Below are 16,431 nucleotides of genomic sequence, written 5' to 3' on the forward strand. Positions count from 1 at the left end.
ATTTTTTTTTCGAATGTAAATTTTATGTCTTGACGTATTGTTGGAAAGTGTTCAAAGATAGGTCAAAGTGGTCACAAAGTTGCCCCCAGAATTTTTCAGAATCTTCTTTGCATGCCAGGGAGTTTTCAGCTTTCATTGTTTTGCTTAAAAGTTTTTCAAAAATTTTTATTGCTAAAAGTGACTATTTTCAGAAAATCTGTCATTTACTTTATAATGAAAATCTTACAATTTTCCTTTTCCTAGTAAATTATTGTTGTAGATTTAACAACTGCACATCTATCTTACTTCCATTTGAAGATTATGAAAGAGATGAAGACAAAAAACAGGGAAAAAATAAAAGGCAGCCTATTAGAATATTTTAATAGTCACACCCTGGAGCTGAATAAGACTTGACCTTCTTTTTATTCTTTTGAGTCATATTTTCTTTGCAATAGCAGGTTTTTTAAAGATTTTTTTCTTTTATAATGACTATACAGAATTAGTTCATCATAAACACTGATTTGAAAAAAAAAAACAAATAGTATATGTGAAGACTCTGGTGTTACACCCTGTGTTTAAATCCCTGCCACACACATTTGTGACTTTCTGTGCCTCTTCTGTTTTCATTAAAACTGACATAATCATGAAACATCTCATGGTGTTGTTTTTAGAACTAGACACATACAGTCTATAAAGAGCTTTGAATAGTATTTTGTACCTAATAGGTGATTAATAAATGTTAAATACAGGATTATGTATTTTTCTTTTAAAATTTGGTTCAGTAGTCAGTGATTTCAGTTATCAATGATTGTTGCTGTACTGATAAACTAAAAGTTAAAAGTATCAAATTCAAACATAAAAACAAATGTGAATTTTTATGTGAATATTGAAATATTAACACATAGACAAGTTTAAGGTTCAAATTACCTGAAGCTCATGAGCATATTTCTGAGTAGTTATTATCTCTATATATACATAATATGTGTACATACACACACACTTACACATTCAATTGAGATTTTAAATGTGTGTGAAGATAACTTTTGGAATCTGCCTAGTGAAGAAACTAAAATAATAAAGCACAGGCAATTAGGTGGTTGGAATAGTCAGGTAGCACTTTATCTGTGAAATACGTACCTTTCTTTTTTCCTCTTCTAGTCTTCTTTACATCTAACAGAATATAATAGTTCTGAATTTTTAAAAATGTTCACAGTACATCTGATGAAGAAAGACAAGGTTGAGTTTCACAGAAACTATCTTAAGTTCTTTGTTGTCAGGGAAAAGGGAGAATATTTTCTTTAAAGGTGGTGTCTGGCTTCCTCTTTTGTTCAAGCTGTCGTTTCAGAACTCTGACCTGTCCAGAATCCACAGAAGCCACATTTGATTGTGGGAGTGAGGAGAGGTGACCTGGAGCTTTGAGCTTGGAGCAGAGAGAAACCAAAGACTGAGTTTCACACCAGAAGACTTTATACAATTTCAAGTTTAAAGAGAAAGTTGGGAATCAAGAGCTAAAATTGTGATGGAGGGTCCTTAGATGGAATTGGGTAGAGTGAGCAGGTTCAGAAAGCAAGGCCTGGAACTATTCCCTGAAGCGAAAGGACATGGTTAAGTGGGAGCCATATGGGTCCTAAGATCCTTGAGACCTAGAATTTTGACCTTGGTATGTGTTCTCAGACCAAAGGTGGGAGAAAAGGATGATGGAATAGATACCCTTAGTAATATAATTTGGAAGCCTTCCCTCATCAACAGGAGGACTAAGGTGAAAACCTTCTTTCTTTACAATTTTCCAATTCCTGCATAATATCTGAAGGCTATGAACCACTGTGGAGGGGCACTACCCAGACTTCCACCATCCATACATCCCAACACTTCACTAGGTATTAATAAACAGATAGCTCTGCTTTGGTTTGGACTCCAATGAAGTGGCCTTGTTTCTGTTCTTTAAAATTCATATAAAATATACTCTTGTTATTTGTAATTTTTTAATCTTTAAAATGTCCCTACCATAGTTTTTCATTTGATTGTTGCAAATAATACGTAAAAATATAGGATTTGTATAATGAACTTTATTTCAGAAATGAAAAGCATATATATATACACAGATGATAAAGTTAACACCATACTGTAAAGTTTAATAGTGCGTGACTAGAATCCAGATCTAAGGGCCTTAGGACTTATTTATGTCACTAGTAGGAATAAAGGCCATGGTATTATTATTTTTAAAATTCCTAGCACTAAGAAATCCATCAGCATATGGATATAAATTTAGGAACCTCTGGTTAGCTGACAGGCTGCAAATTCAATGCCAGATGTCCTCTGTTCTAGTCTCAGACCTACCACAGTCTATGTGAGATTGGGTTGGTCCCTCACCCTCTCATAGATTGTTCTCCATCTAAAACTAATTATACTTTGGGTTTTGAGCAAAGGAGAGACATGAGTGTCTTATGTTTTAAAAGGAGCTCTCTAGCTACTATGCTGAGAGTAGAAAAAGTTGAAGTGGAAGCAGAAATCAGTTAAGGCTATTGCAATCATCCAGAAGAAAGATAAGGATGGCCTGGACCAGCATGGTTGCTGGAAAGGAAATGAGAAGTGGTTATATTCTGGATGTACTTTGAAATGTAGAGCCATCAGAATTTTCTAATATATTAAATAAAATGAAAGACAGAAATCAAGGGTAATTTCAAGTTTTTTGCCCTTGGCTATACCTTAAAAAAAAACTTAGGTTAAGTATTGAATACTAAAACGTTACTTCACAGGTACATGTACAATTCAATTAAAAATATTCCCCAGATATTTAAATAAGAATTTCAGCCCGGGTTTTAGCTGTATTCAGCTTATTAACTGTATTTAACTATGTTTAGCTTGATTTTGAGTTAATTTCATTTGATTCTTGCAAATAATACACGAAAAAATATAGGATTTGTACTATGAACTTTATAGATATAGATTGAGGAAAATGCTACTTTGCTAGCAATCTATCAATCCAAAACAGGGGAGTTTTTCTTACTAAAACCTACAAGAAAATAAACAATGATAAACCTCCATTTATACTTTTGTCTTAAGCCCTGCAAACTTGATGGGCAAGCCTGCAGCCAGATGCTAGAAAACAAGTACTAACTGCTGGCTATCACTGTCGCTCTGGATACAGATCAGACGTGCTGGCCATCACTATAGTTCTAGATACAGATCAGACCAACCTGCTTAGAAAGCAAGAGCTCAACAAATACACTAAATAAAAACTGTCCTGGGGAAAACACTTGGCGAAAGGGAATAGAATGCCAGACCCTGGCTTTTTGATTAATTGCCAAGATTTTCAATTTCTTTACAAAGATGCAGTGTAACAGCTACCCTACCATACTTTCAACACATTCAGGTGTATTTTCTTTATAGCATTTTAATAGTTTGGCTCTTTCTTCTCTTTCCTTTCCATAGTCAACCTGCTTCTGAGCCTCAAAATTTTATGAGAAAGAGGATTCTAGTCTGATAAGACTTCTAAATACTTGAGAAATACCTAATTTATATGTAATTAGTTTATAATTAATTATGAGACTGCATATAAAAGAATCTCACAACAAATGATAATAATCTGCCTCCAGAACTTCACTATCTTTAATAGTCTTATTTTAAATATAGTATGATTTTGCTCAAATTACCTTCTTGTATCTTTTTCATAAACTGTAACAATCCAAAAGATTTTCTTTTCGATGAATTTTAAACCAAGCATTACTTAGCAGTTTACCCCACTTTTCTGTACACTGTAGATTCTGCTTTAAATAACTTTTTTGTGTTTATGCATAAGCATTTGCGTGACTAGACTTTGACATCAATTTTTTAAATGTAAGATTTATAAATAGGAAAAAATTAACAAACTACTCAGCTTACCAGGGATCAAGGAAAATTAATTTCTGTACAAAGATTGTAGATTTTAGTTCATATTTTACCAAAAGATTATCAAAAACTACATAAATGACAAAAAGTGTTTGCATCCTTTTTGTTTTATTTTTTTTCAACTAGTAAAGCTTGTTCTTTTTATACAACATCAAAAGAGTAAACAATCCTATGTATTTGTACTTAGAGCTGCACCAGAAAATTTATCAGAGTCCAGCTATGGAAACCTGTATGCCATGCTACAGCACTTGACCTTTCATATTTATCATGCAGACAGTGGGAATTTTTTTTTTTTTTTCTAACAGTGTGATGAGCAGATCTGAGTTTCAGGGATATTTTGAGAATCCTGAAGGATTGTCTAGACTGTAAAGATTCTAGAAAGGAAACTAGTTAGAAGGCTGTTCCTATAGTTGTTGCCAGAACTGATCTGGACCAGGCCTGTGGCAGTGGGAAGGAGAGAATGAGAGAAAAGAACTAATCAGAGAGAAGTGGTCATGGCAGGTGGGAATATTTAGTCTAGGGAACAAAACTATACACAGAATTTCAAAATAATTGAAGAGCTCTTGTGTGATCTCAAAGACAAAGTGAAAATTCTCTTTCTCTCTCTCTTCCTTCCTCCCTCTCTCTCTGCCTTTGTCTTTCTGTCTCTGTCTCTGTCTCTTTTTATTTCCTCTTTATAGAATTCCTGTAGGCAGATCACTTTTGATAGAGGCTGTGCTTTCTCCTAGAGGAAACTTTCCAAGTAGAGAGAGCAGTATAAATTGTATTAGGTAATAGACAGTGGCCTAGTTTCACTAGATCTTAGATATTATTGAGAAAATGATGAAAAGTAAATTTAGATTAAATTGAGTTTAGATTCTCAAAGGCTGTGGCTAAGAAAGAAAGATGGAAAGGTTTGCTTATAATGAGAAAATATCATTTGATCTATTTTCTTAAAATTATAAATCAGTTCAAGGCATGGCTTCCATGAAAATATGGTATTCCACTGGGAAACAGAGAAGTGTCCCCAAAATGCACATCCTTTTTTTCTGAGAGAAAATGTTCCTTATTATGTAACTTCCTCTCCGTACTGGGCCTCAGGTCTCTTCCTCTTCAAAGACACATTAATGTCTCTAACTCTGTGCATCCTTGACAAAGTTTCTTGTTCTTTGATCTATCTTAGCAGCCAGTTGGCAATAGCAATATTAGAAGCACTAAATATACTTAAGAGCCAGTCTTCATCTTGGAAATAATACTGCTTTTAGCATATTCTTTTAAAATTTTCATTTAAAAATGAAAATACTAATAATAAATGTAAAGATTTAGTAAAATAATATATTAGCTTCTATAAAGTGGCTAGTGTTATTTAGTAATAATAAGCCATGCCTCAGACATTTGCAAAAGCTGATAATGGCTTTTTATGTATGTCTATTTATTCACTCAATCACTAAGTAGATAAATATATTTTGAGAATCTGTTAGGTGCCAGGTACTTCTCTAGGCTAACCATAATGTAAAAATGCTCAAAACAGAGAAATGTGCCTGTGTTGTGGAGCTTACGTAGAGTTCAGGGGGACTAGAAAATAAACACAACAATTTAAGCAAATATATGGTATGTTAGATAGTAATACATGTCCTGGTTGAAAATAAAGCAACAAAGGGGTGTTGCAAATTCAAGTAAGGTGGCAGAGAATGCCTTGACATAAAGGGGACATTTGAATGAAGATTTCACTCATATGAGGGAGAAACTCTGGGAAAAGGCAAAGGGAATATCAAGTGCAAAGACCCGAGGTGAAAGTGTTCCTGGCATGTTTGAGGAAAAGGGCAATTCTGCTCTAACAGAATGGATTAAGAAAGAATCAGTGATAAAATCAGAGGAGAGGTGCGCAGGTAGTGTAGGACATTGTAGGCAATAGTGGTGACTTTGGCATTTACTGTAGGTAAGAGGCCATTCAAGGATTGTGCAGGGGGGTGGGTGCTGGTCTGACTTTGGCGTGAACAGGATCTCCCTGCTACTGTGTTGAAAATAGACTGAAGTAGGGCAACTGCTATTATTGGCAATCATTCTGACCTCTTCCCTGAAGCAGCTTTATCTGAATTAATCTGATTATGAGAAGCAGAAGTCAGGAGTATAAGAGTTAAGTCCATGACAAACAGAAACAGCAGTTGAGAAATCAGGCTCAAATTAACAGATAAAATTCAGAAAAGCCCACAGTTCAAAGATACGGCTCAGATGGCAGGTCGGGATTTGAACATCATTAGCGCAAATGAATGAATGACCATTTGACACCCTAAATGCAATTTTTTATAAATAGCATATTAAGTGCTATTTAATATAACATAATACTCAAGTAACACAAAAATCTGATTATGTTAATTTAAATTATTGTTTTAAAAACAAATAATCTACAGTATTCTTTTAGAAATAGAAATTGAGCAGCTGCTACTGTGCATCAGTGGAGACACGTTGTTACATTGACAAGATGTTGGATGCTATTTGCCAAAAGTAGTGTTCGTGTGTAGAATGTGCTCTTTGATTTGGAAGCTTTCCAGTCTGAAATGGCTAGAGATTTGGGTAAAATGTGCAAATGGACCCAAAATAAATAAATTCAATGAAAAAAATTCAATGAAATATGCATTTATCATATGTACGCTATATCCTGGAACTGTGCTGGAACTGAAAATGCAAACCTTTATAAGAAATAATCTTTGCCCACCCTTTTCTGCTATGTTGAGAAAGAACAGCTTGTAAGAATCAACTTTAAACTGTGTGAATATGTGTTCCCTAAAGCTACCTGTAAATTATATGCCCTGAGGCTGGAACGGAAAGAAAGTAAATGTTAATTCTGTTTGCAGTAACAGGAGAAGAGAAATGAAAAGAAAATCTTGCAAGTATCTATTCTAGGTGCTGTACACACTCACTTGTCCCTTATAACAGCTCTCTGAATTAGGTGTGTGTCCCTCATGTCACACATGAAAGTAAGATTCAGCGATGTTAACTATCTTGTGCAGGTTACTTAACTAGCAAAGAGAAGATTTAGGATTTGAACACCGCAGCTAACTTCAGGGGGAAAGGAAGTGCATGTTGCTATGCACCCAGAGAAGAAGACCTGGAATATTTGTGAGCATCTCTGATGACAGCCACAGCTGGCTCCCTGCTTTGAGGGACTGGTCAGAGCTGTGTTGACTGAAGTAAGTCAGAGTAGGAGGAGCATGTCCTTAGATTTAATTGTTCCTGATAAGGGCTGGAAATAGCAATGCCGAATATTGGAACTGTAGTGTTCTGGAGAAATTATCAAATAGGCACTTAGGCATGGGGAATGATCAGGGACTCAGACACAGACTCTCACATAAAATGAAAACTTTCTAGGAAGTGCTGGACTGCCCATGCCTCCATTAGTTATGTGATGAGCTGGCCTTCTCATTTTTAACAGGCGGCCCTAAGGCCTTGGGCATAAAGAAATTTGTCCTGCAAATTCAAGGTCTTTGCTGACAAATAATTTTAAAGCCAAGAGTAAAGGTCAGAACCTTTGTGTTTAGTTTCTTATTCGGCTACACTCCTACAAATAATTCTTATTGTTGAATGTGACACAGGGAGCCATCAGAAACAGAAAAATATTTTTCTTTGTACTGTGGGATTCCATGATCTATAACTACTCACTGGTTTTAGAGCAAGACTAGTGATGTGAAAGGGGAGGCACTAAACTCTTTGAGGGAGATAAACAAAAACCTCAGACCTCTAACAGGGTCCAATCTATATACAATTGAATAGGATTGAATAAGAACTTTGTGAAATACTTGTGTGTTGTGGATGTTATTTTTTATATCATCTTAACCTTTCAAAAGGTATCAGAGCCACAGAAATAGCCATTACCAATTATCTCAGAGTGATTATTGGCGCTCCCACCCTCCAGGAGAATGGGATCAGGATTGGATTTGATTGGTAATATCAGGAAGATGTATGCCTTTTAACCATGGGCTCAGAGAGTGTGCACGGTTTATACCTCCAGATAAGAGAGGGAGAAAACTTTAGTTTTTACTCCTTACTCTCTGGCTAACTTAGAAGAATTATTTAAATCCTACTCAACTATACTCTCCTCATCTGTAAAACAGATAAAATAACATTCACTTCATAGTATCTCAGATTTAAATGGGATCTGAGGGAAAGTGCTGAGCATGGTACATATATGGTGACTCGCCTCCTTTTTTCCCCTCTCCCTGCTCCTCAACAATACAATTACTATTACCTGAACCTCTACCTCCAAGGTGAGAATTAACTCAGGAAAGAGTGTGGACTCCCCTGGGGCTGCTTTCGACTGTGCCTCTCTGCTCCAATGTAGATTAAAAGAGAGGAGAGAGAGAAAATGAAAAAGAGAATGAAAGTTAATGGCCCATTTTTGAAGTTATCAGCAATTTTCTTAGTTGGAGCAACAACAAAAAGTAACAGGGACTTCCTTTTGTTGTCATAGTTGTTGACAATAGAAGGTGGAGAGCAGGCATGGAATGGTGTGCCCTTCGAAGAGGCATGACAGAGGCATGGCACAGAGACAGGATGTGTGTCCTGGCAGGGAGAATGTTCCATGAGTCCACTGCAGGGGTGGCAGAGCCTGCAAAGATTAATGTGGGAGATGCACTGGAGTTCTTGTAGCACCCTACCTGCTAACTTATAGTATTGGCTTATGTCCAGGAGGCCAAAAATGCCAGCAGAGAAAGAGTATCATAATAATTTCATTCTCCCATTGCTTGATGCACAGTGATTTTTTTCCCAAGAGGAAACATGCATTTTTAAATCTCTATAACTGTACCCCCTAAGAGGATGCAATGAGAGAGGCACATCATCTCAGTATTTACAAAAAATTCATACCTTCCATGTAATCATGAGAAAATATCAGATAAACCCAAACTGAGGGTCATTCTACAGAACATATGACCAGTATTTTCAGAAATATCAAGTTCATGAAAGACACAGAAAGACTGAGAAGCTGTCACAGGTTAGAGGAACCTACGAAGACGTAATTACTAATTACAACATAGTATCTTGGATTGGATCATGGGACTGACTAAGAATGTTCGTGGAGAAACTTAGGAAATCTGAATAGTTTAGTTAACAGTTTTGTACCAACGTTAATTTCTAAGCTTTGGTAAATGATCCATGGTTATGTAAGATGTTAACAGTAGGTGAAACTGGGTAAAGGATATATGGCAACTATCATCCCTATCTTGGTAACTCTTCTGTAAATTTAAAATTATTTAACATGGAAAACAACCTAAATGTATATATACAATGGAATACTACTCAGCCATGAAAATAATAAAATAATGACATTTGCTGCAACATAGATGGACCTGGAGATTGTCATTCTAAGTGAAGTAAGCCAGAAAGAGAAAGAATGCCATATGATATCACTTATATGTGGAATAAAAAAAGGATTCAAATAAACGTATTTACAGAACAGAAACAGACTCACAGACATAGAAAACAAACTTGTGGTTACCAAGGAGGGGAGAAGACGGGAAGGGATAAATTGGGAGTTTGAGATTTGCAGATACTACAATAGATATTAAAATAGATAAACAACAGATTTCTACTGTATAGCACGGGGAACTATATTCAGTATCTTGTAGTAACCTATAATGAAAAAGAATATGAAAACAAATATATGTATATATATATATATCACTGAAACATTATGCTGTTTAACAGAAATTGACTCATTGCAAACTGACTATACGTCAATAAATTTTTTTTTAATTAAAAAAAAAACTAGACAAAAACACTACCAAAACGAAAACAAAAAACAAGAGGAGTGAAATCATCAAAGCCAAGAGGAGCCTAAGGAGACATAATCACTAAATGTAGTGTGATATCCAGGAAAAAGAAAAGGAGAAAAAAAAATCTGTGAGAAACTAAAGGGAAAACCTAGGAAATCAGAATAAAGTTTGAACTTTCTTTAATAATAGTGTATCAATATTAGTTCATTAATCATAACCAATGTACCATACTAACGTAAAATGTTGATAATAGGAGAACTAGGTTCTGGGTATATGGGAACTCTCTCTACTATCTTCAATTTTCTGTGAATCTAAAACTGTTCTAAAAATTTAACTGTTCTAAAAATATGTATATATATACACATACAGAATACAAATGTATATAAGGAAAAAATATTTACATGTAGAAAAAATATTTCAAACCACATTTAAATAAGCTCTATGGCACATACCACAGTGTGATCTCTCCAGTCAAGCCAACTTTATGTGAATTTGTGAGAAAAGCAGCTATTGAGTTTTTGTTTATATTAGCAGTATTTGGGATACTGTGCCTACTCCTCAAAACCAATTTTGCTAAAGAGCCTGGGAAAGGAAAAATTATGGAAAACTTCCCATGTTTTCCCATGGGCACTGCCCATGAAATGTAAAGGAAACTAGGACTAGAACTTGAGGGAGATATGGGGACTTGTTTAGATGCAGGACCATCATGACCATCATGAGGGCAGAGAGGAGGCCCTTTTATAGTTCATCCCTATTACGTTTTCTTATATAACCCATATGCCAAAAACATACAGGGCAACCTGTATTCCAATAAAAAGAAAATTAACATAAGATTAATTTACCGATCTTCTTGGGAAGAAAGATATTAAGTCACAAGTCTCATCGAGGAATTCAAAGGTACGCCTTTATTTTAATCCTCAACTTTCAATATTGTTGAGCCAAAAATAATCATGAAATGACCTGAAACTGTGGCCTCGGTGCAATGGCTTCTGTTTTCATTTTCATTAATCACAAAGAACAATCTCTAAGAGGATTATTTCTGTAGTCACAACTGTCATTGGTGAATACAGCATTTGGTTGTCTCTAGGGAAGTGGGACTTCTGCCAAACAGCTCATAGACATGAGTAACTAAACACGGGTTAGAACATATATTTTGACCTTTATTATTTGGGACTGTTAATTGTGACAGATTTTTGTTACTGATTGTTGAATTTTTAAAAACAATTGGTAACCTCACTCTCCAGGGAGATGGTGCTTCAGTAGGGCTAAAGCCATTTAAAAGTCTATTAAGTCAGCTCTATTTGCTCTGAGGCATGCCGTATAGTCAAGAGGGGTAGGCTGTGGTGCTTTACATAACATACCCACCTTCTCAGATTTATTTTTGTGCCTCAAAGCTGTCTCCTTTTCTCTAGTACTAAACCATCCCTCTAGTCTTACTCATATAAACATAATATCATCAACATCCCATGATACATACATACTTGACACATCCCTTCTGTTTCATTTCTGTATGTTGAATTATCCCATACTATCCCAGAGGGTTAGATGCTAAAAACACTGAACTCTGATCTTGTATATTAAAGCTGACAAAGTGTGTGGAGTCAAAGTTTATTATTATCCATTTTTTCCCCTTCACCTAGATTTATGATTATTTTGCACATTTGTTTCATCTCTTTCTTTGACTTTTTATCTGAAATATTAGAAAGTAAGTGGAAAGTAACATGATACTTCACCCCTGAAGGCTTAGCATGTCTTTCTCCTGTTGTAACCGTGATACTATTATCACACAAGGAAATTCACATGATACAATGGAATTACAAAACAAACAATCTATATTTGTTTCTTCTCCAGTTCTCCCAAAACATTCTTATTCTTTGTAGTTTTTTATTCAGTCCAGAATTTAATCAAGGATCACACCCTGATCCATGATTGGATATTCCACAAACAACCTTTCCTAAAATTAATTTGCTTATTGAAGAATCAAGCTGATTCTCTTTTCTCATATCCCATTTCACAAATACCTATCTTCCTCTATATAAAAGAAAGAAAGAAAAAAGGAGAAAGGAAGGAACGAAGGAAGGAAGGGAGGGAGGGAGAGAGGCAAAGCATCACTTTCATCCACCCCAGATTTTTCATGGTACATTTCCCTAAATTATAAAAACTCCTGGGGCATTAAACAATAAGACAATACATAGATTCAAGTAAAATTTACTTCCTATATTTTATAATTAAACATTGTATTATTTACATATTGCTTTTCTTTGAATAGGAATTTAACTAATAATAATTAGTCAATAATTTCTACTGAAAATAACGACTAATAATTTTGACTAATAACAATTTATGAGAGTTCAAACTAGAATAAAGATTTAAAAATTGGAGCCTTATTACGCATTTTTAATTCAATTTCTTTAAATATCTTTATTGCAGACAGTTATGTTAGGTGATCAATAAGTGATTTTAAGCTTAAAAATATATTTCATGTGGTGAGAAATAAAATGGAAATACAATTTAGGAAGAAGAAAAATGCAAAATTTCTGTCTTAGGGAAGAATTTGTGTTTTTTGTTGTTTTGTGGATAATGGTGATATAAAATTGCAAAGGTGTTATGATTCAATTTGATGTATTTAAAAGAATGATGTAACAGTGTTATTTTAATGTGCCAAAAATTATGATTTATCAGAAACTGCATAATTTGCTTTCAATTTAACATAGAGTAACAAATTTTATGTCACTTTAAAGATGTGCGAGGATGTATATTCTCTAAATTTCTTTTAGGGGATAATTGAACAAGTATATTTGAAGACCTGTGTCAAACAACATTTTCACACCTCCACTTTATCTCAAATTTGCAACATCACCTTTCCCATTCTCATCCTGAGTTGTTGACTCTGCTTCATACTCTGAGAAAATAGAAGTTCCCGTCAACACATCTCCCCACCTACTTGCATCTCATGCCTCTGTGTTCTTTCTTCCCTATTGTTACCTTGGAAAAACCCACCTTACTCCTGGCAAAGGCCAGTCCCTTCCTCAGCTCCCTCTTGCATACTCAGCGAGAGTTCCTGTAATCTTCTTCCTTCTCTCTCCTTGTCTTTTCCAGCAACATTCAAAATTCTGTTATTTTTCCAAAACTAATTGAAATATTTTTACAAATCTTCTTGACTCCACTTGTTCCTTTAGTTTTACTCCCCACCCCAGTCTCTCTCATTTCATTTATAGCAAAATGTCTCAGAATATTGTGAATGTTCATTGTCCCCAATTTCTTCTAATTCTCTCAGGCTCTTGCTCCCATCTTTCCAGTAAAGCCAATAATATCAAAAACATCGTTACTCTCTGTTCCCAAATTGAGTAATAAATTTTTAGTCTTCAGAGTTATTTGGTAGAGTTGATTACTCTCTCCTTGAAACATCTTCCAGCCTTCCAGTAATAACATTTCTATGTCTTTTTCTCCTCTGTTTCTGGCCACTCTCTCGTCATTTCTTTTATGTGTGTGTGTGTTGGTAGTAACTTTAGTGAAATCCCCTGTTATGATAGAGTAGGGAGGTACAGTACATGATCTTTAAGAGCCAGTCTTGCAAAAAGACATGTATGTCACCTTTTCACTGCAGCATTATTTACAATAGTTGAGATATGGAAATAGCTTAAGTGTCTATTGATGGATGAATGGATAAAGAAAAGATGGTATACATGTACAATGAAATATTATTTGGCTATAAGAAAGAAGGAAATCTTGTCATTTGTCACAACATAAATAGACCTTGAGGGCATTATGCTAAGTGAAATTAAATCAGACAGAGAAGACAAGTAATGTATGATCTCACTTATAGGTAGAATCTTAAAAAAAAAAAAGTGCTTATAGATACAGGGAACAGACTGGTGGTTGCCAGAGACAGGGTAAGTAGTAGGTGAAATGGGTGAAGGGGGTAAAAAGTACAAACTTCCAGTTATAAAAGAAATAAGTCATGGGGATGTAACATACAGCATGGTGAAAACAGTTAATATCACTGTATTGCATATTTGAAAGTTGCTAAGACAGTAGACTAGACTAGACTTACTGTGATTATTTCACAATATATACAAATACCGAATCATTACATTGTACACCTGAAACTAATATAATGTTATATGTTAATTATACATTAATTTTTAAAAATCCTGAAATGTCAAAATGTCAGATGATGAGAATTGTTAGTAGTGGTGGTGGTGGGAGGAAACAGATGACAAAGTAGTGCATTTTACTCATTTACTAGTAAAAACTGGAGTGGATTCTGGCTTCAATATGACCATACCCTCTGTATCTGACAGATGTTTCACATTTGTCTGATCCCATTCTCCAAATGCAAATATTTTGAAAACCTGGAATAATAAAATAACAAAAAAAGACACCGAGAGATAAATTATCAAAATTCTCTAATCTATTTTGTGTAGTATTTATATATAACAGAACTTGTCCTTGGACAAGTGCTAGAATTCTCAGCAATGATTAATGTATTCACAAATTATTTAACAATGTTATATGTCTTTTAAATCACTAATTTAAATATGAAAATGAACAAATATTTAAATAGAAATGTAAATGTTAATAAAAGATCAGATAATGGGACTTGTTACCCTCACACACATTCCAAATTATTTGTATGGTATTTTTTTTTATCTTTTGCCTTCTATGACCATTTGTATTAATTACTTTTTCTTTCTAGTTCTGTCCAGATCCGTTAAACATCAGGCTGGCCATCAAACAGCTGTCATTATTATGATACTTGGTCCAAATGCCACGGTTTTTTCTCTCCATAATAGAAACAACTGAAATTAACTATCATAGAATTCTAAGGGTGGACTTGAGAGCATGGATGTGAAATACCAGCTGTGGAAACATGATTAATGTGATAGCGTCTGTCCCTATAGATAGATGGGGCTTGGGGATGTACAACTTAGTCCTAGAATCACCTGCGACATGAGCTTCCTATTCTTAAAGATACACGCCATGAGTTTGTTCCAATGATAGTAATAATAATAATAATAATAATAATAATGTTAGCACTCAGCAAGTACTTACACTTTCTAAGCACTTTGTATGAATAACTTAGTAAAGTCTCACAGCAACCTAAGGAGGCTGTGTGATTGGTTCTGTGATTTATCCCTATTTTACAGATGAATAATGTGAGATACAGGAATGTAAATTTCCCAAGGATGCACAGCTGCTAAAGGATGGAGCTGGGATTCTAACACAAGCAGTTGCCTCCAGAGCTGGAGACTTTAACCACTTCCCTAACTTGCTTTCCAGAAGCCCCCTTTCTCCCTGTGAATAGACCAATGTCAGACCTGCCCCCAGCAGACTTCCTAGACCAGCGCAGTCATGACCAGTCGAGGTTACAGATGCTTCAAGCTTAACACACTGTGCTGTGCATGTTCACATGTTTTTCATCCCTAAGGGAAGCTCCCAAAGATCAGAAATCACATTATGTTTTACAAAATACAAGTATCCACTGAATAAAGGAATTACTATATACATTTTTTAAAAGAACTCTGGTCCCAGGGTTTTACATGATTCATTATTGACTATAAGAAGGACATGAAATTGCTAGGTAGGGTATGTTTTCAGGTTTACTTAAAAATAAAAATTAATTTTTAGCTTAAAGATGACATATTTCTCTTTTATTTTCACTCGCATTTTCTCAACAAATTGGAATTGACAGTTATGTAAAAATAGACAAACTAAAAATGTTACCCATTTTTATTATAATGATTACTATTAGCCAAGAGTGAATATGAGTACAATTCTTCTAAATTAAAGATGTAGGGTTAATTCCCTGGGGTTACTAGAAAGAGTCATGTGAATTAAGCATGAGATATTTATTAGTTTTAAATCACTAGATGATTTAAGGATTAAGAAACCAAGTTTGAAAATACTTGTGTACATTTATTGAATAGAGTTGTCACTAGGAATCTGAAATTTAAAAATATTGATATATGTTTATAATAGAATTTTTCTTAGGCAGTTGTGACTGAAAAAATGTGTTGATAATATCATTTCTAGAAATGCCGTGGTTATTTCTCCCTTCTCTGAGCTTATGTCCTAAAGTTCTCTGGTTTGTACTATATATTAGATGGTGTTACACTGTTCATGTAACAGTGAATGAGAGTGGAACTACAGTGTAGTCCTTAAAAACAGAACCTTGACACCGGATGACTGGCTTCAAGTACTAACCTCTCCATATAAGACATTAAGAAATACAAAACAATGGGGAAATTACTTACATTTATTCTCTGTGCCTCCATTTCCCCTGATAGAAAATGAGATACTCGTAGTAGCAACACCAAATGGTTATCGTGAATATTAAATAAGTCAACACACATAAAGGGACTGTAACAGTGCTTGAAATACAGTGAAAATTATTGTTAGATATTATTATTGATCCTACAAGTTGTATTATGTCTAAAAACTAATTTAATTTCTAACCCTGAAAATGTCTGATAACACAGATGATGTACGATGAACTAACTGAAGCCTCAAGAGGAAATATTCTTTCAGAATGTTGAATTTTATTCAGTAAAAGCTTGGTATTGAAGGTCATTTTTTCCCTAGGAAATCTTGATATTGAAAGATAACTAATTCACTGTTGTTTCAATCTGCACAGTTGTAATGGATACAATTTGAATTAGTTTAATGTATTAACTAGTTTCTGAAAAGAAAATATGTGATCATAAATGAAGCACTTTGACTGATAACTCGTCCAATCCATTGCAGCAAGTTTTGCCCAACAAAGCAAACCTATACTCAAAAAAATCTGTGACCCATTGAACTAGTGACATTT

General features: G+C 34.6%; 1 protein-coding gene and 1 long non-coding RNA gene across 3 annotated transcripts in view; one reads left to right on the forward strand and one right to left on the reverse strand.

The window, feature by feature from the left end:
* PPFIA2 (PTPRF interacting protein alpha 2) overlaps nt 1–16,431 on the forward strand; it is a 389,252-nt gene that overhangs the window by 186,576 nt on the left and 186,245 nt on the right. The window lies entirely within an intron of this gene.
* LOC116667793 lies at nt 3,126–10,392 on the reverse strand. Its single transcript, XR_004324873.1, has 4 exons — nt 10,320–10,392; nt 5,917–5,923; nt 5,103–5,104; nt 3,126–3,137 (listed from the first exon to the last, which is right to left on the reverse strand). It is a non-coding gene; the product is annotated as an uncharacterized LOC116667793 (long non-coding RNA).

This window comes from Camelus ferus, chromosome 12, assembly GCF_009834535.1.
Source record: "Camelus ferus isolate YT-003-E chromosome 12, BCGSAC_Cfer_1.0, whole genome shotgun sequence".
Classification (NCBI taxonomy): Eukaryota; Metazoa; Chordata; class Mammalia; order Artiodactyla; family Camelidae; genus Camelus; species Camelus ferus.